The sequence below is a fragment of the Panthera uncia genome (assembly GCF_023721935.1).
Source record: "Panthera uncia isolate 11264 chromosome D3 unlocalized genomic scaffold, Puncia_PCG_1.0 HiC_scaffold_8, whole genome shotgun sequence".
NCBI classification, from domain to species: Eukaryota; Metazoa; Chordata; class Mammalia; order Carnivora; family Felidae; genus Panthera; species Panthera uncia.
In genome coordinates this window covers 37,679,937-37,706,009 of record NW_026057586.1, presented here as the reverse complement: position 1 = coordinate 37,706,009, position 26,073 = coordinate 37,679,937, and the positions used below count along the sequence as shown (strand labels likewise).

Sequence of the window (26,073 nt, the reverse complement as noted above, 5' to 3'; positions counted from 1 at the left end):
GACAGAGCCCAAGATAGGGCTCCATCTCACAAATGGTGAGATCATGACCTGAGCCCAAATCAAGAGTCAAATGCTTAACTGACTGAGCCACCCAGGTGCCGCGTTCAAACAAATAGAAAGATTAGTATTCATCAGGATAGATGACGTGCTAAAGATGATGAAGAAATAAGCAAGACAGTCTCTGCCCTCAAGTTGTACATGCTCTTACAGAGAGAAAAAGCAGTCCCTGGTAATTTTACATGATCACATGTGCTACGAGGAAGGAACTCAAAGGCTGGTGTGGAAACATCAAGGTCTGGTGGTGGAGGGCATCTAAGAATAGAGCTGGGAGGTATAGGAAGGAGATCGATGTCATATACAGAATTGAAGGAAGCTTCAGAAGGGGAATTAGGATTAACTTGTGCAACTTCAGAGGTCTAGATGGGACCAGTGGTAGAATTATAAAATGATGTTAGGAACTGAGAGGGACTTGAGACATCCAGACCAGGGTTTGGATGTTTCTAAATGGCACTCCACTGTCATTTTGGACTGGATCATTATTTTTTGTTGGGGACTATCCTGTACATTATAGGGTGTTCAACAGCATCCCTGACCTCTATCTGCTAGATATCAGTAGCACCTACCTTCCCTCCACCACTAAAACTTTCTCCAGACATTACCAAATATCCCTGCGGTGGTATAAAATCACCCCTGGTTGAGGACCATTGCTGTCTGTTTACTATGAGAAAACTGAAACTCAGGTAACAGTAAATGACTTGCCCAACTAGTTAGTATAGAGACAAAAATAAGACCCCAACTTCTAATCGTAGTTCAGTCCCCTTTCTACAACACTAGAAGATGCTGCAGGTGCCTTTCGGAATTATTTTTCTTCCCCTTCCAGCTTCTTTGTTGTTGAGAATATGGCCGATGCTGTGTTTGCAGAAGAGGGGTAGCCAGAACCCTGAGCTCCGCCTCAGCCCTGGCATGAGACCCTAGCAGGCCGTTTGTGACTATGACAACGAAGAGTCCCTCATAAAAATAACAGGACCTATTTCAGTTGTTGAGAAATTATTTGGACAAGCAGTTGATGTTTCGCAAGTGACTTTAATCATTCTTAGCCAATATCCTTTAACAGACAATGTCAAACACAGAAAAGACCAGGTTTCATATGTTTCTGAATGCAGTGCGGCTCTCCATGTGCATATTTCTCTGGAGCGCCATTTGTAAATCTATGGTCTTCGTCTGTAGCTGCTGCTCAGAACACAGAACCTGCTCCCTGTGACTACAGCGATCTGACTGTGGGGTCCATCCTAACCTCTGAAATCTAGTCAACTAGACTCATGGCACCGTAGTCTCCCGAGCATAACTGAAAAAGAAGAAAAGGCTACAGAATAACTGCTGGAGACCATCTCCAATCCTCCATTTAACGTGCAGGCGATCTTTTCCCTACACAGCAATGAAAGATAAAATGCCCGCTTGGATTCTTTGTCTTTTCAGTGTGAATAAAAGCCTTTAATGCATCCAACCGAATCATTTTCAGAATGGTGCCGACTGATAGGGGTAAGAAAGAGGAAATTGGATCAAATGTTGTTAAGACAAGAGAAGTCTCCATTTATGTATATTATTCATGCAGTAAATAGTGCTGCAGGCCTACTATGGGACAGGCCGTGTTCGAAGCATCAGAGAGGGAGCAGTGAACAAAACTCCTGCCCTTGGGGAGCTTATATTCTAATGTGAAGTGACAAACAATGAATAAATAATAACAGTACAAGTGCTACGCAGGAGAATGTATCAGAGTAAGCAGTAGAGAAGGAGGAAGGGGTGCTGTTTTGGGTGGGAAGATCAGTAAAGGCATAAATAGGAATAAAAAATGTGATTAACTCCACTCCGGTCTAATATTCATCCGGCTCCCACATAATCTCTGTTGGCACTGACCAGTTACACCATTCTTGTGTGATAAATGCGCGTGCTTTACCAAATCCCACCATCGTTAAGTGATTATCAAGACTTAAGTTGATATCGTTAGTTTGAAAGTTACTTTTTTCAGATGGCTCATTCTATTTTTATGTACTCTGAGTTGAGGGGTTTATTTTATTAATCAAAAATCTGCTTCCTGCTACTCCCACCCAACCTATATGTCTAAAATAAGGCATCCATGGGGCGCCTGGGTGGCTCAGTCGGTTGAGCAGCCGACTTCGGCTCAGGTCACGATCTCGCGGTCCGTGAGTTCGAGCCCCGCGTCGGGCTCTGTGCTGACAGCTCAGAGCCTGGAGCCTGTTTCAGATTCTGTGCCTCCCTCTCTCTCTGGCCTTCCCCCATTCATGCTCTGTCTCTCTCTCTCAAAAATGAATAAACGTTAAAAAAAAATTTTTTTTTAAATAATAAAATAAAATAAGGCATCCCAATTTGACAAAATACTCCTTTCTCTTGTGGCAAGATATCGACTTCTACCTTCAATCCAGGCGGTGACTGGAGGCTTTTCGGGGAGCTAGAAGATGGAGACGGTATTTTATTTTATTTCCGGGCACTAAATGTTAATTTCTAGCCACAAGTTACTGAAACAAGAATTTGGTAGCTGGCATAGAATTTAAGGAAGAATTTGAAGAGAGAAAGGTACTGGTTTTTATTCCCACCCAGTGTTCACATGAGACTTTTGCTTTGCAAGTGTCCAGGGGGCCGCAGCAAGAGGAGAGAGAAGGATGGATGCCTTTAATTCAGTGGCACTTTGGGAGACTGCCACCCTCAGGCTCAGAGTAGAAAGAATTATAGATACTCAGCTCTGTGTACTCTGAAGTAGTCGCGGTGGGGGATAGAAGCCAAGGGGGGTAAGGAGAGGGCTGCCTCCAGACCCGACGTCTGCTTTTGATCACTGCCTGGGTGAGACATATAAGCTGAAACAGGGCCATTTCTAGTGGAGGAGGAAGAGCAAACACGAATGCCAGCTTCCAATCAAGGTGTCATTCAAGTTGCAACTTTTATTGGAGTGATAGATCTCAATGAAGGTGTGCAACCTGAGCTGCCCTGCGGGGTACTTTAACACGGCATCTCCCTCTGAGCATAGTCTCGTCTCCCTCCTAGTCTCTTGCAGTCTGGAATAATCCAGAGATGTGGACAAAAACCAAAAATGCAAAACATCTTTTCCCCAGATTGCCGGGTGGTGGTGCAAAAACCAGCAGCATGATCCCAAGAAGTCCCAGGCCAATACAATACCAAGGGATTTCTTGAGTGACTCTGTATTGCCAGATATAGCTAGACGTAAGTTCATCTAAGTGTATAAACTTTATTATACACATATATGTAATACATATATATATATATACACACGTTATATAGTCTTACAAAAAAGTGTTTAAGATTGTGCAAGGTTTCCATGTATTTCCTGATCCTGGTGCTTGGAGAGCTGCATTCATGAGGTTGAGAGAACATTTGTAATATGTAACTTATTCCCAGATGCATTGGTCTAATTCACCAGAAACTCCAATTAAAAAAAAAAAAAAAGTAACATGTACTTTAAGAAAACAAACAAACAAAAATGTTTGAAAGCACTACTGTTGTAATAATACATTTAATTCAAAGAATGCCAAGTATGTACCAAGAATCCAAGTATAGGGAAAGATGACTGGGGTCTAATATGACACAGAACAAGGGTTAATTGGATAGTGAACATGTCTTTATCTCCTGTGAAATAAATCTCATGCAATAATGAATATATCTGAAAACTTAGATTACAGCAAGGGGGAGTTATTGTATAGAATTTTCTCTAGGAACCTAAAATCATAGCATCCTAGAAACCATGAGAGCTAAAATAATTACTGTAATCCTTTTTGATAACTGGGTTTGGAGAAGTTACTTGGGAGGGAAAGTGTAAGCGTGGAACTGGAGACAGAGGGTACCTTTCTTTCTCCCATCTGGGGTGCGAAGGTAGGCTCCTGTCCCTTCCTTTTCTACCCCACTGTCATCAGACGCCTTCTCCCCTTTATTTTCTACCATTTCCACCCTCCCCACTGCTTTCCTTCATCTTAACATGGGCTTTCCTGAGCTTCAGCTTCCTGCCGCTTCAAGCTGTCCAGCACCTGGGGTGGTAACATCCAGCCTGTAAGTTGGTAAGGAGATGGAGAAAGGGAAGAAGAAAGATTGGTGAGAGAGACTAGCTGATGGCAGATGGTGAGAGAGTGCCTGAGTCACCACCGGGGAATCTTCTGGGAAGTGCCATCTAGAACCTCTCTCTTTTCAGTTATTTTCTGTGAGTTTTCCCAGAAGGCACAAGACGAGAAAATCATTCAGCTTTATGAAGAAATATTAACAGGCAATTTTATGAACTATTTGTTATTTATGTTATCACTACATAACCTAATAAATCATACGGATCATTAAATAATGTCAGGTTGCCCTTGCGGTAGTCTTCTCTTGTAGACATTCTACTTGTGATTGCTCAGGCTTAAACCACTCAAGGAAATGCTCATCTGAGGACTCTGACCTCAGCTCTAATTTCCTTGGCTTTGGTAGAAATTATGGTGACACAATATTCCAGAAAATTACCTACTTGGAAAACACAGAAGATTCCATGCTTTCACATTTCTGGGTTTTTAATCAACTAACAACAGAGAAGCATGTCAGGAGCGCAAGGTTCAAAGCCACTCTCTGTTACTAACCAGCTTCTTAATCTTGGACGGTCACTTCACCCTCCTGGGCCTCACCCTCCTCATCTGTAAAGTGTCTTCTGGCACCAACGTCCATTTTTCTAAATATTTCTTAGAGTAAATGAAAACCAAGATTCTGAGTTTGAGTATTACAAAGCATTACTAGTGTATGAGGGGATTTGAAAAATACTGTATGTTGTAGATCTGCCCATTCTGGCTTCTTGTTTGTAGGAAACATGCAAGTGTAAGTTACCTAGCTAAACAAAAGCATGTTTTCTCATTGCAGATAAATGAAGATTTACCGATCCCTGGATGAAGTGCTCGGAAAGTCTTTAAATGCCATAGTCAACTGCCATTTCAAAGAAGAGAAAATAGATGGTTTTGGAAAGTTCATGCTGTTTCTTCATTGAATTTTAGGTGAGTGCATCTGAAACAAAGACTTTAAGATGGACATTGAACTTTTTCCCCTTAAAGTGCTTCTCTCCTTTGCGTGAAAAGAAAACAGCGTTAAATGTTATCAATGTTCTGTACTGTTAGTGAGGTGCCACACAGTCAAAGACTTGGTTTCTGTGCCTTTTGTGGCTTTGTTACTGTTAGAAATCACCTGAAGTGTGAGGTGTGAGGTACAGATGCCCTAACATTCTTCCTGGTTCCTATGAAGCAAATGCCTCATACTCCATTCTACTCTGAAGGTCATAATTTTTTAAATATACAAAAGTACTTAGTTTCAGAGTAATAAGCCAGAATAAGACAAAACTATGTTCTAAAGGCATAAACTGGGGGAAAATGTCATGATGGTAGTGACAGTTTGATCATTAACAAGTCTGTGTGTGAGAGACAAGGCTAACATTTCACAGGCTGCCCTGGGGAGATTTTATACTGCTTAAATTAAGGTAGGACATGGTTTAGGTTAGGTGCAGTTTCTGAACTGCTGTGTATGATTAAGCACACACACGTGCTCACACACATTAAGCTTTGTTTTGCTTGGCCATAAAATGGATGGATACAAATATTTTTTACATCATCATTCATAACTACCCTTCCATGCTATGAAAGACAAAGGCTTGCAAATCGGTGCTTTACTATTAGTCTGCAATATGCCATTGTCATTTATCAGCAGAATGGAAAGGAATGGAGGAATTGAGAGGTGGTCTTATTGAGGAAATTGTGTGGCTTTCCACCTCCTTCTGAGTCCAGCTTTCAAAGTGTGGTTTTATTATCTACTTTGAAGAGTGGCGATTTCCGGAACAGCAGAATAAACCTCTGTTCACAGTTCTGAATAAAACAATGCAACTGACAGAGCAATGACCACTTTCTAAATCTAATCCTAAAGACACCCATGCTTGCTTCCTTTATCCTTTTTGTTAACGTCAAAGCGAAGGGGCTCATTCTCTCACAGTCTTCAGGGTGTGTAAATGTGGTTTATTGAGATTGCGTGTGGAACTAAAATGGTGATTTCGTTTATTTACAAGATGTTTGTTGAAGGCGGTTCCCAGGAGCTAAACTTAGAGCCCTTTGAAAATATCAGTAAATCAACTTGTCTGGTGTAACATTCTGGAGGATAAAATAAAAATGAGAAACGTCTTTACTTAACTCTATTTTCCAGTTTTGCTGGTCTGTGCCTGTTTTTACCTTCTAGTCCATTCCTTCCCTGCTCCTACTCTACTGGTTCCATGGCAGCTGATCCCTATGGGCTGTATTTTCTGCCCTGAGACTCATCCCCTTGTCTCCAGCTTCCCCAGTGACCTTGAACTCTGAGCTCCAGTAGTATCACCTTTTCCCTTTCTCCCTTGAGACCTTGTGGGTGGTAATGCCTTTGGCTTCCTGCTGCTGATCTCCAAGTTCATTCACTATCCCCTGTCTAGCTCTCAGTTCTTCCATCATCCAGGTAACCATTTCTCTAGGTTAAATTCCATCTTTTAAAAATATTTAGAGTGTTTTCTCATTTCTGGTTAGATTGAAATTGACCAACAAATCCTTCATTAATGTCTCCCAAAATTATTGGGAAAACAGAGAACAGGGATTCCTTGCTTCTCCCGAGGAAAATGATTCTTAGGAAATGCATTTCAAGTTAAATGTAAAGTTGGGTGGTTTTTCTACACTGAAAAAAATTTAAATTTATTGAAGCCATGTTCTAAGCTGTACAACGTTGTGGCGTTAATTCGCTGCTACTGAGGAAATCATTGTCATATTCTTATTTTACATATCAAATTAATGGGAAGATTTTTAAATTCTCAGGTATGCACCAAATATGATTGTTACTTTTTAAATACTCACATTGCACAGACTTCTCTACAGATGAGAACTGCTCCTTAGGGCCTCTGTCCCATTCCTGCGTTCACATTTAAGTCTAGACTTAATCTATTTGATTATGGATGTGACCTTTCTCTTTCAGTAATGATAGTTTGCTACTTAAAGATGCCCTATGATCTGATCATTTCACATCTCCTATATTAAATACTGGCTATATTGGAATGCTAAGTGATCAGATGCCACATTGTGTCTTTTTTTTTTTTTTTTTTTTTGGCAGGTAAACAATTTACCACTGTCTCAACCACCCTACTCTAAAAGGCTTCCTTGATATTACAGTAGCTTTTCACAAAATCACTTCACTTGGTTATTTTAAATGCAAGTACCTTGCCTTTTTCATTTCCTTCTCACTTATTTATGGAGGCATTTTCCTTTTCAGTCTTTTCTCCGAGGTTATCGTGACTGTTAATCTGTCCATTTTAATGTTTTGTGGGTACATTCAAAAGGACATGGTGTTCCTCCTACCAACAATTTTCATCTATTCAAACAATGTTAATGGTCAACCTGCAATGCCTAATTGAGGATCCTTTCAGACAATGTGAAAATGCCATTACAAGCAGAATGACTTGGATCCCTTGATAACCTAAAATTGAGAGGCACAGGGGTGAATAGCTTTGTGGTGTGGTTTAAGCAGTGAATAACTGATGCTCTCAAAACAAACCTTCCTTAGTTTAGTGCAGCACTGAAAGTTCTAATCATTAACATTTCTCTCCAGCTTATGGAAATGAGGCTTTATAAAGCCATATTTAAAAAAAAAAAACTCTCAGGGAAAGAAATGCATCCATTAATAATGCATACTACATCACACATAAGTCTAATGACTTAGCAAGCCAGAGACTCCTGAGGGAGTGATGCAGAAACTCAGCTTCTGGAGGTTTGGTTCACATAAGTAGGAGGGGACCTATTGAAATAACCTCACTAACTTCATAACGTGGCCTGGTGGGTCAAGGGACACATGTCATAAAAGATAGCTCAGGCTGAACCCCTCCTCATATTGGAGGAAGGGTAGGAGGAGTGGAGGTGTGAGTCCTTACACTAATGAGCAACATTGTCAATGGAGATTTTAAATCACGGCTGCCCAAATAGTTCAGGAAAGTGCTTTGAACAAGATGTAGTCAGTAGTATTTCTGCTGAGCCACAAAGTAGGATATTGGAAAAAATCAAATGTGTTTAAAGGCAGAAGTCATCTGTAATCCATCTTGGTATTCCTGGACGCTGGCCCAGCCCTTGGCTCACTGTAGATAACTTCTAAATAAATGGTTGGTGAAGAAAGACTAAGGCCCAAAGCGATGATACCTAATGCTTACTTGTTCTTACTTTATGCCAAACAATATTCTATATACACGTATATTTCATTTCATGCTTAAACAATCCTATGACATAAGTAATATTATATTTCCTTATTTAAAGATAAGGAAACTAGGGCCCAGGGAGGTTAAATAAACTGCCTGTGGTTAAGTTGGGGGGTAAAAATTCAAATCTGGACAGTCTGGCTTCAGACCCTGAGTACTTAATTATGATGTTCACTGTCTCTCATGTAATATAATCATCAATTAACTTTAAAACACAGAGCAACATTTTTTATTATGAAAAACCTTACGTCATTTCAAAACATGCCCGTGTTAAGAGATCTCGTGAATGGCCTCGCTTGCACCACAAATTCTCCCTTTTCAACGTTCCTATTCTCCCTTTTCTTTTAAAACGTGACTGTCTAAATCAACTTCCTAATTTATATTCAAATCTCATTATTTCCATTCTTTAAAGGTTTTATCTGAAATTAGTACTTTAAAAATCCTATTTCTCCTTTTATTTCATTTGCTTCATTGAAGAACATGTAACCTTGAGCAGCAAGTTCCTTGACCTCTCTGAGCCTCGGATCCTTAACCTGAAAAGTTATGTATAAGTTGTTGTGAAGACTAGAAAATAATATCCATAAACAACAAAGCACAGTTCCTGGTACATGGTAGGAGCCCAAGAAACAGTAGCCAATATGATCTAATACACTAGGGCCACTCCAGTATCACAGCTGGTGCTGGGGGCACCATCAACAAAATCTATTTCGTATATTCCTTAGCAAGTTATAATATTTATAATATAAATATAATATATAATAAATATAGTAATATTTCGTGTATTCCTTAGCAAGCAGACCTCTTGAGTCTCAAGGCCTACTGTTGTCCCTCATCGGTTGGTCTTTGCCAGCATAGGAATCACGTGATCTGCCCTCTCTAAGCCACACTCTCTGAGCCTTTACTTTTGCTCATGCTGGTTTTTCTGCCTGGACTCTCCCGTCACCCACACTCCCCTCCACATCCCCCTCACCCACATGCACACATGCACTCTCCAGTGACTTGCAACACCCCAGTCATCTTTGGAGACACATCACAGCTGTTGCTGTTACCATTTCAGTTAAGTCATTGATGACCTCCTCCTGGGTCAACAGATCATCGTCGGTCCTTCTCAGAATTCACGTAGCCTTTTGAGCCATTACCAGGAGATCAGCTCCAATTGTAGACGGTAGAGAGAACAGCGATCTCATTCAGTCACTCACAGCCTCTTGTCATTTCTCACGTTGCCTGTCTGTTTTCCCTCCAAAATTTTCTTCAGGGACAAATGCCAAGTTTTTTCTTTATCTTTGATTCGCCTATACCAAGCTCATAGTAGTTTCATTTCTGGTTTTGAATGAAGTCTGGAGGGTCGTTATTTTGAGATATGCTTCGGTGCTTCCAGTGTGGTAAAGATCGTAACACTTCATCCAGCATTACAAGCAAAGGGTGAGCTCCCTTAGAGGAAAGGGGACCTTACAGAGGTGTGCCAAGCACCAATCCAGAGACTCCATGAACATTATCTTACCTAACTTCATATTATCCTCTCAAATTAGCTATTGTTTCCCTTCGTATTCAGATAAGAATAGTAGGGTTCCAAGAGTGTAGGTAACTTGCCGATGTCACATTTCTGCTAAGTGGCAGAATGAGAATGTTAAGCCATATCTTTCCACTGCAGCACACTACCTCACTAAAAAAGCTTTGCAATTTAATCCTATAAGAATATGTATATAAGATAATGCTAGAATTTTCCATTTAAAGTACTTCCTGAGGAATAAGCTATTTTTAAGTCTCCAGATCTTTTTCTCATTGGCAAATAAGTTTATGTTTAGGTTGATGCCAAAATTAGCAATATTTCTGTTCAACAAGAGTTTCAACGATACAGCACCTTGTGGTTCTGAGACTGTGCAAAAACCTCATGTATTGATGTGAGCGTAAGCTTGGAGATGATGTCTAATGCTGTCGACTGATAGAATTTTAGGGCTATGCATTATATAGAATCACCACCAGTGCTGGGGGCTTTTTAAGGCAAGGATTTCTGTCTCTCTTTTTTCTCTTTAAAGATATTTATGAAATGAATATTTGTAATTAATTATAAAAAATTTGTTTTGGATACAAAGTTAATCATTCTGTAGACATAATGACATGCTTAGCACTTCTTAAGAGGGTACATAAACGTGTTCTGAATTTTTCTAAAAATCACACTATTCAATTATCATGTATAAGAAAAATAATTGGTATGAATAAAACTCAAAATTTGCAAACAGCAATCTTCTGACTTCATTTTAATTGCAAATATCGGTATCCATAGAGAAGGGTTTCTTCCATTGGTGAAAATTTTTGATGATGCTTAGGCCACATTTATACCTATAATGATCATTCGCTCATTTGCTCTTTAAGAATATATTACACATCTCTTAATGTTTCCTGGCTCTGTGCTAGGCACCTGGGAGCCTGAGATAAATAAGGCATAATTATTTCAGGTAATATTCTACTTTGATTTGCCATCGATTATGTCTTAAGATCACAGAATTTAAGCATCAGAAAGGATATTTCTGATTATTTCACCTAGACCCCTCTCTTAGTCCATTCAAGCCTCTATAACAAAATGCCGAAGACTGGGTAGGTTATAAAGAATGGAAATTTCTCACAATTCTGCAGGCTGGGAAGTACATTAGGGCACCGGTGTGGTCTCATTCTGATGAGGGCCCATTTCCTGGTTCAAAGCAGGCACTTGCTGTCTGTGTCCTCACATGCAGAAGGGGCTAGGGAGCTCTGTCAGGCCTTCTTTATAATCCCACTCATGAGAGCTCCACCCTCATGACCCAATCAACCCCACAGTCCCCTCCCACATTCTGATACCATCACACTGGGCATTAGGATTTCAACATATGAATTTCAGGGCCACGTAGCAACTCCTAATTTTACATTTGAGGAAGTTGAGGCTGGAGAGGGTAAGTAGTACCCCCCAAATGAGCAGCAAAGTTGCAACAAGGACTTATTTGAGTCTCCTACCACCAAACTCCTGTCCATCATACAACAAATGAGCCAGTATTTCTATACTCTTGATCTTATTTTCCTCCAGGAGAAGTTTCTAGGTGTAAGAAAAGACTCAGAAAACAAGGTTGATTTGGTTTTATTCACAAGACAAAGAAGTAGATTTACCATTCATCAAGTATTTATTGAGAACTATCAGGAGCTTTCCTAGGTGTTGGACATATGGCTGAGCAAAACCAGAAATGTCTTCCTGGCTCACATCCTGCGTATTGTCTGGTGTGCACGTGTGTGAAGCCGGAGCACAAAAGCCATAAACGGCCCTTTAATGGGAATACCAAAATAGTCCAGGTGCTGACAGGCAGAATGTGATGCTAAAAATGGCAACTAAAGTGATTGCAACGTACTCGTTTCTTAGAAAAATGTAAAATAGTGCCATCTATAAATACCCCATATATTAAAACAAAAAGAGACAGGCCTGTGTCTTTGGTCTACTACTGTTATGTGGATAACTTGTTAATATTCCAGAGTGAGAAAGAGTTTATATATAAAATATATATATATAAGTTTATATATAAAATATATATATATTTATATATAAATATATTTATTTATGTATTTAATATATATAATATAATATATATACTTACATATATTCTATAATATATATACTTATATATATTCTATATATATAATATAATAATATATACTTATATATATTCTATATATATATTCTATAAATATATATTATATATATTATATATATACTTATATATTCTTAAATATATAATATATATATATTTAATATATATAAATAATAAAAAAAAAAAAAAAAAAAAATTCTCAGCTCCCGGTTATGGCCCTGCCTGTTGAGTTCTCTCTTTTGTGTGCTGATTTCCCCTTTAGTTTCCCAGAAGAGTTTGCAGAATGCTATTTACCATATGTAAGCAGGATTTTTAAAACCACGATCATCACAAGAATGGATGGAACAATGCTTTCCTATCAAAAACTAAGGGTTATGGTGTGTTTACAAAAGTTCATCGTAATGTGCTTTAATGTTAGTGCATTCGTGTGAGTGACAGCTTATGGTTTGCGCTTGTATTTTAACCATCAATTGATTTTTGTAACTTTCAGAACCTGACTTTTAAATCTGTACAGTTTATTTCAGGAAAATATTACACAGTGTATCTGATAGTTTCAAATGATCAAAGATAGATGAATAATGTAGCTCTCTTTTCTGTCATTCCTTACAATTCCATAACAGTACTGGAATTTTTTCTGTGTTTATGTGTGCGTATCATACTATTCTTCCAATTGTAGTTGCGTAGATAAGTAGGGTGGCTGTCTTTTTCTAAGAGCATGTTTTTATTATTACACCACCTTTTCCTAATATATATGAACAACTGTAGTATCACATGGTTTCCCTTCCGAAGTTGAATTTCTTCCCAGAGTAGTAGCATCCACGAAAGGCACATTTGAAGATAAAAAAGCCTCATCACCAGATAAGACTACATTCTTCCCAATTCAGCCACTGCAAATGAGCCTCTCATGACCTCAATTCAGTAGAGTTCTGTTTTATCCGGCACGGATACAGCCCCGCTCAGTTCACACACCTCCTACGTGGCCAACAGTGCCGCCGTGAGTAACACAAAGCACGCCCCCACCTGAGTCGCTGGCACGTCCCCACGGCACTTTGAATTCTCCTTGGACAAGGAACATTGGCAGACCTTAAGTACAGTGGTAAAATTATCCCGATATAAAACCCTTCCCCTTCTCTCCTAGATTCTCCCTTCCCACCGTACAAGGAGTGAAAGGGCCTAAGAAGCAGGGCTTACAGATTCCTGTCCTAAACACAGTTCTTAACAGGGATTTCTCCATCTCCTAAAGAGGACTCCTTTGAGGTTTTCCATATCCGCCAGCTCTGAGGCTATTGTGTGTACGGGTGCACCTGTAAGCATGAAAGCTTTTCGGTAAGGTATTATTAATCCACTTTCTGATAAATAGTGAAGTTCCCCATATTTTGTCTTACATAATAACAAAGATAATAGTCCAGTGCAGCTCATGATTGCCTTCTCATTCGGATATTCAGATCCTTTCCATACTCACGCATAGAGTTCATGCTTAATGTATACTAACTGCAGGAAGCTGTGGTTGCCTAGTAACCAGTGGAGGTGTGTCCGAGGGGCTAAAGAACATAAATGAATAACGGAAACACTGACATTACTTTCAGCCGGGTGACCTAAGGCTTAATTCAGCACTCGCCATTCCAGACATTTCTAATGGGCTGGCGAAACAGTAGCTTTCTCAGAAGTAGCTCATTAAATCATAAAAATGAAAATTAGCATTTAATATGATGTTCTTCTAGATGGTCTGATAGGGGAAAGGAGAATGACTGGAAAAGCAACAAGACCAGAGCCTAACGTCTTTGATACACTTTTTACAGAATACAGAATGAAATGTCTGCTAGGACTCACTTTCTCAAACAGCTTTTTCTAAATGTTTAGATTCTGTTTGATCAGTTTTGGGAGGAAAATATTTCAGTGTTTATTCAATTCTTTGGTAGTATTACCTTTTTCAAGTTGAAGTTTTTAAGGATTCTGAAACAGGGATTCTTTCCCTTTTATTTTTTTCAGTTTATTTATTTTGAGAGGGGGAGGCAGGGGCAGAGAGAGAGGGAGAGAAAGAATCCCAAGTAGGCTCCATAATGCAGAGCCCAATGCAGGGTTCGAACCCACGAACCATGAGATCGCAAACCTGAGCCTTAGTCAGATGCTTGATTGACTGAGCCACCCAAGCACCCCTGAAAGGCCAATGTTTTAAAAAGCAATGTAGAAGTGGGGCACCTGGGTGGCTCAGTGTGTTGGGCATCCGACTTCAGCTCAGGTCATGATCTCATGGTTCTTGGGTTTGAACCTCGCATGGGGCTCTGTGCTGACAGCTCTCTGTGCGTCTCTCTCGGCCCATCCCCTGCTCACTCTCTCTCTCTCTCAAAAAATAAATAAACATTTATAAAAAAAATTTTTTTTAAAGAAATGTAGAAGCAAAGGGAAACTGGGTAGACTTAAGAGCACGTTTAGCTGGATGGTGAAATCAACCCACAAAATAAAAAATTCCTGCCTGATGCCTTCTGAAGAAAACACAACCAGCAAATCAAAGTGCATCCTTATAATGCCATTCTGTTCTAACTGGGTTACTTGGTTGTAAGCCTGGGATTCCAAACACCCAGGATGAAATGTGGCCCCTTCATTAAATATTTTACTCAAGAAAAGGAGGAGGGGGACATTAAATTTTTCGTGAAAATAGTAATGACCATCCTATTGAGTTGGAAGCGAGATGGGTATGAGTGCTTAAGGAGGAAAATAAGATAACAAAGGAATGCCAGTGTTGGAAAGTGATTCCACTGTCAGATCCCACCCTCACAACGTGTTTCAACCTCCCTTGCCCATAGAGAGGAAAATTTGAAGAAGCACACCAGACAAGACACACAGGCTTCAGTGCTCGGAAAAAAATAGTTTTTTACTGAAGTAGGAAAAATGTTATTACTCGTAACCAAATCGTTTGTGTGGCCTCTACCCCACATCGAGGCAAGGCAGAAAATCATCATCCACTGTTATTAAGAGATGTGCAAAGACCTGCCATTTGACTCTGAAGCAGTGGTTCTCAATCGTGGGCAGTTTTGCCCCCCACGGAACATTTGGTGATATTGGTAGACATTTGTATTGTCATGTCTCAGGGATGGAGGTGGTGTGGAATGCTATTAACCTCTAGTGAGTAGAAGTCACGATTCTGCTTAACATCCTACAGTGCTCAGAATAGTCTCCTAAAGGAGAGAATTTACCTGTCCCAAAGTGTCAGTAGCATCCAGGTTGAGAACCCCTGCTCTGAAATATTAAGAACCACAGTGATTCATAGCAGGCTCCACATTAGGTTGTCTTTATACGTTAGCTACTTATTCTTCACGGCCACTTTGTTAGGTAGGTGCGACTCTTACCCTTATTTTTAGACGATGAAATCGAGGTTTGGGGGGTTAAGTAACTTGCTCAAGGCCATGCAGTCAGCAGGTAGTGGATTTTGAATTCAAAGTAGATGAGGCTCCAAAGATCAGCTCCTGTCAGGTCACTATGCTCCTCGATCCAAAACTACCTGCATCAGCTGCCTCCTGTGTTGTCTGAAACTCTGCATCTCCAGAGGGTCCCCGTTAGAATGCATATGTGTCATCGGAGCAGGCTGACAGGGTAGTTCATCACAGCCCGTTTGTCCCCTGTCAACATCCAGAGTGAGTGACTGGGTTCTAGGAACTTGTGTTGGCTAAGAGATGACAGTGTTTGAAGGGGACAGAGTCTTCCTGAAAAAGGAAATTTCACTTTAAAACGTCCCTCTTTGGAAGGTGACATTAGTGGGGAAGGTGGGATTTCAGGTCAGGGCATAGAGTGTAAAAAGGACCAAATTGTGCACCAAACGTTTGATTGTATGAAACAGAGATGCCTGAGTAGCAAGCAGTCTCCTCACACTGAAGGCGATGGGGTGACAAGCTGATTTCTCCTGTCAGAGAAGCCCTCTCTCCTGCTCATTGCCTGCCCCTCGGGGAGTCTGAACTACCCCAAGAGCAAGGGCAGCAGTTGGGCATAGGCAGTGCAGAATCCCCAGGGAATGTGGACAATCACAAAACAGGAAGCAGACAATTCACTTTAGCCAACACATGCAGAAAAAGAAGGCCATCGTCTGTAGCATGTAAAAAGAAAACAAAGACCTGTTTTCAGAGAATGGTTTTGCTTCTGCACTCATAATTCCCTTGACCTGGTCCTTCACACAGTCTAGCATCTGCTGCTTTTCTATGCTTCCGGTGATAGCATGCTGAGCCCGGCAACCTCTTCAGGCTCTTCTTGGGAGCTGACTCACCACTCAACCTGTGCCCCAGCCACATGGAACCTTTTGCCATTTCCTTGTCCATCAACTTTTTCTCTTCTCCCCATGAGCCTCTTGTTTGAGTAAAGAGACTTTTCCCGGAAACCCCCTGTATTCGTTTCCTACGGACATTATAACAAATGATTGCAAACTTGGTGGCTTGAAATAATAGAAATTTATTCTCTCATAGTTTCTAAAATAGAGAATTCTGAAATCAAGATGTTGGCAGGGCCATGCTCCCTCTAAAGATTCTAGGGAAGAGTCCTTCCTTGCCTCTTCCTAACTTTGGTGGCTCCAGCGATCGTTGACTTCCTTAGCTTGTATCTGCATCACTCAAATCTCTGTCCCAATCTTCTGATGGCTTTCTCTGGGTGTGTCTTTCTCCTTGTCCTCTCCTCTTATCAGGGCCCACGGTAACCAGTAGGATCTCCTCTTGCTCCTTAATTAATTACATCTGCAAAGACTATTTCCAAATAAGGTCACATTCTGAGTTTCTTGGTGACCATGAAGTTTTTAGGGCCACTACTTGTATTAGGAGCTATAATAGGATATATAGAGAAGGAGATTTTTTTATAAGGGATTGGTTCACACAATTATGGAGTCTGGGAAGCCCCTGTGTCTGCAACCCAAAGGCCTGAGAAGCCGGAGAGCTAATGAAGTAAGTTCCAGTCTGAGTCTGAAGGCAGGAGAAGACCAATGTCCCAGCCCCAAGACCATCAGGCAGAGAGCACAATCTCTCTTGCTCCGCATTTTGTTCTTTTCAAACATTCAACGTTGGGAAGGGCAATCCGCTTTACCAAATCTACCCATTCAAATGTTAACCTCATCCAGAAACACCCTCATAGACACATCCAGAATAATGTTTAATGAAATATCTGGGCAACCATGGCCCAGTCAAATTGACACGTAAAATGAACCCTCGCACTACTCAATCCACTACACCCCCCCCCCCCGCCCCGCCCCAGCAGCTTTTCCTTTATGTTTTACTGGCACCGCTGACAAGGTGATTGCAATAGCAGTGATTGACTTTGACCCTTCCTCGTGACCTATGGTGGAAGTACAGATAACAATTCCACCAGCAAAGAAAAATGGATATTAGGTAAGCAACAAATCCGTTATATTTCCATGTATTTCTCTTTTGTGAAATAGACGCTTTTGTATTAGTTTATGCCTTGTATTTGCAAGTGACAAAAAAAAATGAAAACTCACTCAGGCCAGCTTAACAAAATAGGAATGGTCAGGCTGTAAATAAGGGCAGTTCAGAGGCTCAAAGGATCTTGTGGTCAGGACCTTGTTTCTTTCCGCCTTTCTCAGCTGTTTTCCTCTGGTGTTGAATTAATACTTAAGGAAGCTCTATCAATGCAGTGATGAAGAAAGCCACCAGTACCTCCCACCATACAAAATCTAGATCACAGGATTAGAGCTTAGATCTGTTTCCTACAGAACTTTCATTGGTGCTGCTTAGGTGCTTTATTCTTGATAACTTCAGTATACCCGTGGATGATCCAATCAATACCTTCCTCATATCCAGAAATAAATCCCTCCATTTGACCTCAGCCATCTACTTCTTTGAACCACTTGCACCATCAGAAAAGAAAGCAAGATATCTCGCTCTCCAAACACCATATCCTCCCCCTCCAGCTTGTTCTGATCTCCACACTTGCAACTCTTTGTGTTCGTTACAAAGTCTTTTTGTCCTTATTCTTTCTCACTATCAAACAACCACCTTGTGTTTTTACTTCCCTCCTTGCCTGGTTAGATTCCATGGTCCGTTGCCTTTTATGTACCTTCACCTCCCTGCATGTTTTTCCTACCGCCTATTCGCCAGGCAACAGCCAAGCCAAGTAGATGAACCCACTTACCTGCCTTTCCTGTACTTTCACCTACTTGGCTGAGCTTTGTCAAAGAAAGCCACGCGACTGAGCATCCTAGAGTCATGATCACGACGTCAGATGTGCTCGCAACATTCCGTGGCAGTCCTACTATTTCAGTAGTCCGCTCATTCTACTCTCCACAATGACTAGCTCATTATTTCTCCCCTTGCATCAAAGCCTTCTCCCCCTTCCTCATTCTGAGCTAGCAACCTTGCTTTTGACTTCATTGAGATGACAGAAGCCACTAGAAAGGAACTCCCTCTTTCCATGCCCAAATGTACACACATACCCTCATCTGCATCCTTCTCCCTTCACGTCACAGAAGAATTAATTTCTGCACTTTTACTCTGTATCTGGTCCCCCTTTACCCTCTTAGGACTGTGCACATGCAGTCAGCCATTTTCTCTCCCATGTCATCAGTCTGTCTGCCCTTAGCGGACCGCTGTTTTCTGCATGTAAATATTTTCTAGAGTCTCCTGTATTTGAAACATCCCCTTGATTTCATGTTTCCTTTCATTTGCTGCCCTACTTCTGCTCCCCTACAGATCCAGCTTTCTCAAAAACAAAAACTGGTTTACCCAGTCTGAGTCCACATCCTCACCTCCCATTCTTCTGTCCCTCACCCTTTCATGAAAAGAGGTTTTATTGAGGTCTTCATTATCTCCCTATTCTAAAGCTAATGAATGCTTTTCCCATTCTCATCTTACTCAGCCTCTCAGTAGCTTTCAACTCAAAGACCACCCCTTCATTCCTGAAGAACTCCCCTTCAGCTTCCATAGAAACACACTCACAAGGATTTCCTCTTACCTCCCGAACCTCTGTCTTGGAGAGGAGTCTTGGGCACGTTTCTCCATGGATGTTTTCCCCTGGCTTTACAAAAATCTCTTGCACCTACAGCTGTCACATGTACATCTCCATTCGGGCCCTGTCTTTAGGGCTTCAAGCAGATATAGACACAGCTTATGTGACATTACTGAGGCAGTGCCTCAGAAACATTTCAAATTCAGCACTTTGCCTTGCTTACCCATTGTCGCATTCCCGCAACAAGCTCCTGTAGCCAACTTCTGCATTGTCGTAAATGGCACCTCCATTTATTTCTGAATGCTGGGAGTTTTTCTTTCCACTCTTTTTTTTAATGTTTATTTATCTTTGAGAGAGAGAGAGCAGGAGCACAAGAGCGTGCAGAGGAGGGTCAGAGAGAGAGAAAGACATAGTATCCAAAGCAGACTTCCCCTCCCACGCCCCACCCCCCACCCCTCTGCCATCAGCAAAAAGCCCAACATGGGGCTCTGTCTCAGGAACCATGAGATCATGAGCTGAAATCAAGAGTAATTCACTTAACCCACTGAGCCACCCAAGCACCCCTTCTTTCCATTCTATTCTCACTCGTCCTCCCTCATTCAGTCTGTACTGGGGTCCTGTCAATTCTGTCTCCATAATATATTTCAAACATGTACACTTCTCACTGTCTCCACTGGTGGCATTTTAGTTCAGAATCCACAGTTGGCCCTCAGACTGGCTGCTCTTTAAATACTCTTGCCCCTCTCCTGTCCGTTCTCCACCCCATAGCCAGGACACTCCTGTAAAAAATAAAAGTTGGATTATGTTCCTCTCATGTTTGAAATCCTTCAAACCTCCCCACTGCACTTAGAATAAATTTTAGAATCCCTCAAATCCTTGGTCTGCCAACGTCTGCATGCCATGACCCTCTGCCCTTTATGCATAGCGCTCCAAACACACTGGTCTCCTTGTGTTCCTTGAGCACACTGGGCTCTCTCCCCTCTCAGAGACCTCACACATACTCGCCCCTTTGCTTCAAAGACTCCTCCCCATTCTTCGCAGGTGTCATCTCAAATACCACTTTCTCAGGAAGCCTGTTCTTTCTTTAGACCCCATTCCAAGCATGGACACAGACTTAATTACTCACTGTGAAGCTAAGGGCAATTCTCAAAGCTTTCCTAAAATCTTGATGATAACAGAGCTATTATAACTCAGAATATTTAAAATTAGTCATCAGCATCATTATTCCTTAGACCATAGTCATACCGTTCAAAAGGGATCCCATATTGGCTGTTTCCTCCTGGGCCACCATGTTTTAGAACCTGGTTCCCCTACAGGTAGGAATTCCCTCTGACCTGGACCTTGCTCCCCGTGTCCAGAACGTCAACACCCATCCTCCCTGGATCTAGTCCCCAAACCCTTCTTATTCCGGTTAACAACTCACAGTCTTTCAGCTATACAACTCATAGTGAAGGGAGCATTTTCCTCTGTCTCACAGGATGACCTAATTTCTCTTCCTTCATCCCTCTCTTGTAGACTAGTTTATATATAAACATAAGCCCCTTAAAGTTTATTCCCCCCCCCCCAAAAAAAGAGCATTCTTCCTCAAAGGTAGTCATGAGGCCTGTAGCCTCCTTTAGAATATGGAAAATGTTGCAGTTTTAAAACTAACAATCTAGGGGTTCCTGGGTGGCTCAACTGTCCGACTCTTTGTTTCAGCTCAGGTCATTGTCCCGGGGTTGTGGGATTGAGCCTCGCATTGGGCTCCTTGCTGAGCGTGGAGCCTGCTTGAGATTTCTTTCTCTCTCTTCCTCTGTTCTTCTCCCCCGCTCATATGCTCTGTCTCTCAAAAAAAAGAAAAAAAGAAAAAAGGTAGCAATCTGTTTTATTCTCTCTTGTTTTGCATTTTTGTTTTTTACCATTCTCAAAGTGTGTTTCTGTGTATTTTTAATTTGATTAAGTTTTTTTATTTTAATTCCAGTCTAGTTCACATACAGCATTATATTAGAGTCAGGTGTACAATGTAGCGATTCAATAATTCTATATGTGGCTCCGTGCTCACCGTGATAAGTGTACTCTTTAATCCCCACCAGCCATTTCACCTATCTGACAATCCATTTTATTTTATTTTATTTTTTTTTACATTTTTTTTTTTTGGGACAGAGAGAGACAGAGCATGAACGGGGGAGGGGCAGAGAGAGAGGGAGACACAGAATCGGAAACAGGCTCCAGGCTCCGAGCCATCAGCCCAGAGCCTGATGCGGGGCTCGAACTCACGGACCGCGAGATCGTGACCTGGCTGAAGTCGGACGCTTAACCGACTGCGCCACCCAGGCGCCCCTGACAATCCATTTTAAAATGAAGCTACATAGGTACTTAGAAACAGATATGAATAGATAAATTCAAAACTATTACTTGTGGCCAGTGGGGTTATAAGTGATTAGAAAATATTTTTGATTACTCTCATTTTTTAATCGGCCTACAATGTTTATCAAAGATATCATAGAGCCTGAATAGATGAACAAATAGAGTTGTTCTTACACTTTGCATATTAGTGCCACAAGTGTGATCGTATGGGTGGGCAATGCAAGCCACAGAATCTGATGTATGACTGAAGGTTTCTGTCTTCTCAATGTGTGTGTATAGGAACATATGAACACAGAATTGTGTCTCCACTGGGAGGTCAAGTGTCGTTACCTGTATAATGAACGTGAGTGGCGATTCATCTGTGATGAACAAAGTAGGAGCTGAGGCCTCTCCGCCTTGTGTTACTTACACGCCCTGGTTTTGTTATCATGTCAGGGGTCCTTTCTGATGTCTCACCTGGTGAACACATAGCGTGGTGCCTTCCGTAAACAAATGAAGACCACCTGCTCACCATTACTTATGCGCAGATAGCCTTTCACATGCGTAAGTGCCTCCCTGGCCGGCTTTTATGCGACTTCCCTTCCTGCTCATTGTTCCCCCCTTGTATGATGGTTTCTCCAGTTTCTCCATTTCACATGTCACCGAGAGGCTCTAAACCGAATGCAGTGGCCTCATGGAGAATTAACCAGTGTGAAGTATGGAGAAGGATAATGCCTCCCAGGTTGACTCCAGTGAACTCCCTGGTGTCACGTACCAGAACCTCGGAGATGTTAGGTGATCGCTACTGATGGAGTGTTTACCACCACAGACACCCAGGAGGGTCCAAAGCGCCCAATATCTTTATAGTGTGGGTCAATTTATGTAAGGCGTGTTTAGCTATCAAATGAAACTTTATCATTCATTCCGATCATGAAATTCATGTAGGTATATACAATGACATTTCAGACACTGCTTTGTCAACTTGTCTTCACTTATTCAGACAACTTTCTCAATTGTGTATTTCTTCAGTATTCTTTTATACAAAAAAAAAAAACTATTTATTTTGAGAGAGAGCCCGTGAGCAGGGGAGGGGCAGAAAGAGAGAGAGAGAGACAGAGTCTCAAGCAGCCTCCATGCTGTCAGCTCAGAGCCGAATATGGGGCTTGATCTCAGGAACCGTGAGATCACGACATGAGCAGAAATCAACAGTCAAGACACTTAACGGACGGAGCCGCTCAGGCACTCCTCATCAGTATTCTTTTTCTCTTACCCCCTGGATAATTGTGCTATATGTTCTCTTTAACCACATATATTTTTACTTTTATCTTTCCCCCTAAGTCACCTTGTATCCTTTTCCAGCTGTTTAATCTATTTTTCCTTAATAATTTCTTCTCCTATAGTCTTGCCTTTAATTATTCTCCTAACTTGCTCCATGTTATAATACCCTTTATTTTCATCAAAGTTGGCATCGATAATGAACTTTTATTGAGTGCCCACAAGGTGCATGACATGGCATTTGCTTCCCAGTCTCTCCATCTCATTACCTACAATTTATACACACATACGACTGTAGAGACAGCTACTACCCCCCCGCCCCGCACCCCTCACCTTGCCACCAACTAATTACTTATCCTTTCTGAGGAGCACATAACAAAGGAAGGGAGAAACTCAGTAACTTATCACTCCTCTGTCTAATCTTGGTCACTGAATATGCTCTTAGGTACATCAGGCATCCGTCCATGGAGCTTTTGGCGTGTATACCGCGCAGATGTAGCCCTAGTACCCAAGCACAAAGCAAAAGCATCTGGGAAAATACACCTAATATCCGAACAGCAACCGCTTTCCAAGCTTGGGGCACACTGAATGGATGATTTCCCCCCCTAAATGTTCTGCCTAAACGGACCTAATTAAATTATCTATCTACTCTCAAGTCAGTTAATTATATTTTTTTCATATATTGTATCTACGGCTATACTTTCTTTATCCATATTCTTATCTCCCCTTCTAGGCTGTAGGCTATTTATATTTCTCCCACCTACATCTATACAATATGGGCTTTTAGAAGACACTTAATTAAAATTTATTGAATTAGAATAAGTCATCTTATTTTAGAATAAGTCAGGCGGAAGAGACCAAGAAGTAATAATCTTGTGTAACTGTGTATTCAGATTAAGAAAATGAATTCTTTCAAGAGTGACTTCTCGGGAATATGCCTGTTTCTTTGACTTCATGAGTAGACCTGATTTTCAGAAATGTCCTCCTCTCTTCCCTCGAACTGAGAAAGAATATATTCTGTCAAACGAAGACGTCATCGTGGCTCTGCAAACATGCCTGGCTTTACAGGATATGGGATTGTCACAGAGGGTGACCAGACAAGTACTCAGTCCCCTGCTCCTACAAGTTCCCTGACAGTCTGCCACTCAAACCCCACAGATCTTCTGGTTTCCCCACCGAATACAAGGACAGAAAAGAACTCGGAGTCTATCAAAGAACTCTGCCTGATTTTATATCAACTCAAACTCAGAGCATCCTGACCTCACAACTCTCTTGGAACCTTTTTCCATTTTGTTCTCCTCAGGACAGATTTTGACCTGAGCGAATATTTGCTTCTTCTCAGTATCCACTCTGTTTTGCTGTCAGTGGAAGGGGGCTGTAGAGATGCTGCCACGCTGATTGCCTCTGACCAAACAACAACAACAACGGCAACAACAACAAAACTGTGTTACCTGCCTCCAAGTAACTCCCGGTCCCTGCCTTGGACCCTGGAGCACATTTGTGGAGTTTCACAGAGGATGCCAAACTGGAACTGGGAAGGGGCCCCTCAGACATGAATTTAGAGTCAGCAGGGCGATATTACAAACAGCAAAGTCAGGGCATCTGGGTGGCTCAGTCGGTTGAGCCTCCAACTTCAGCTTAGGTCATGATCTTGTGGTTCATGAGTTCGAGCTCGCATTGAGCTCTGGGCTGACAGTGCAGAGCCTGGAGCCTGCTTTGTATTCTGTGTCTCCCCCACCCCCCGCCCCTCTTGCCCCTCCCCTGCTCGTGCTCTCTCTTTATCAAAAATATATAATAAATAAACATTTTTTTAATCTTAAAAGCACAGTGAACACATGGCAGGACTTTGAGACCATTATTTCACCTGTTTCCTCATCAATAAAGTCTGTATTACACTGAATTATAGGTATGAGTCCTCTAATTCTAACATTCTATGCTTAGATTTTCTAATTTAAACTCAATAATTCCCACTCCCACACAGGAATCTGTTCTAAGGAAATAACCCAAGGTATAATCAAAAACTTACATACAAAGATGTATCACTTATAAAAAGAAACCGGGAAAAGACTAAATATTTATTTCACAATGAGGGATGGCTAAGTGAATTCTGACATATCCAAATAGTAGAATTTTATGCAACTATTAAAAAATATTTTCAAATAATGTATAATAGCACAGTATGTTTATTTTACATGTCTTTCTTTAGGTGAAAGAAAGCTATAGTCAAAATCATCCAAGATTGTTAGTATATAAAAATTAAGAAATGCATCAAAATGTCAATATCAGTTACCTCGGATAAATAAATTATATGTGCTTTTGATGTGATTTCGTAAATCTATATTCCTCAACTTCTCTACATTGGACTTGTAATATTACCTTTCAGTGAGAAAATGGGCACGTCATGTCAGGTTTTATTATTTATTATTATTTTATTCTTAGGTTTAAAAACCAAGTATGTTTTTCACTAAGGAAGAATCCAGATGTATTCTTGAATTTTGAAAAGATTAAAAATACAAAAACAGAAATTTGGGAATAAATTTCCATATGTGAATAGGGCAAAATGATTCAGGGTTCACAATTAGTTATCTGTGGGATCTGTATCCATCAATTTCACAGTGCTATTTAAAACCAGATACTTATTTATAGCCCCGTTAATACAATTCAAAAGAGGAGTGCATGTTTTGAAAACATCTTCAGGGTAAAATAGAATATCTTGATATTGAGTTATATAAACTGAGATGCCTTGCAATAGCCTTGTTCTTTCATAAGAAATTTTCATGAGTAGAATAGATACTAATCCGATTAATATTTTTTAGGTCAGCTGCTCAAAGCAGCTGGAGAAACTATGTGCCTGCAAAAATTGTTCAATAGATCGCAATCTTTTTTGTTGTTGCTGTGAACGAGTTTTCTTATTTGATTTAAACCAGCGCCCTAACAATAAAGCTCTTTGTGGTATTCTAAACTAAATAACAATTTGAAAATGTGACCTGAAAAAATGGACTTTGCAGGGGTTCAAATTGTTTTGTCTTGTTTTGATTTCATTGACATTAGCAGCCAGTTGTTTTTTGGGTTTTTTTTTTGGGGGGGGGGTGTTTCTTTTTTTTTTTTTTTTTTGGTAGCCATCCTGTTGAATTCAAGCATGTGACCTCTGAGCCCATGTTTTTACCTCGAGTTCGTGGGAAATTAGGTGCCCTCATGTCTGAAGAGACAGCAGTGAGGCAAACAACCCTGTAAGCTCTCTCCCAGGTCTGTGCATTCAAGGCTTGGCTCATCTTTCTCATAATTCTGAAGCATTATGTCTCGAAACTGTTTCCCCCGGGTGTTAAGATTCTTCATATGAAATTAGGTGGGTCATCCCAGCACAGATTACGTTACAAATTTTGTTCACACTGAACAAGAGGTTAATCTTAACATTGGCAAAAGGGGATTTCAAACTTTGTGAAACCAAATATATTGGCATCATATTTCCTGAATGCTTAAGAGAGAGAATCAAACAAGTTGCTTGACATCTGACAAAGGATGTGTGCTCATCATAGTTAATCCCTAGGAGGGGTCTACATTGACTAGATAAATGATATGCTCTTCAGTTGACAAAATGAAGAATGGTGGGATGCATAAGCAATCTGTAGGAGGGAAAAAGACACA

General features: G+C 40.9%; 1 protein-coding gene across 12 annotated transcripts in view; it reads left to right on the top strand.

The window, feature by feature from the left end:
- The window catches only part of DTNA (dystrobrevin alpha), a 351,322-nt gene that overhangs the window by 162,336 nt on the left and 162,913 nt on the right, over positions 1-26,073 (top strand). For all 12 annotated transcript variants that reach the window (XM_049620219.1, XM_049620211.1, XM_049620212.1 and 9 more), the window contains exon 2: positions 4,906-5,036. The gene's annotated coding sequence lies outside the window, so the exon portion shown is untranslated. The remainder of the gene's footprint in view (positions 1-4,905; positions 5,037-26,073) is intronic.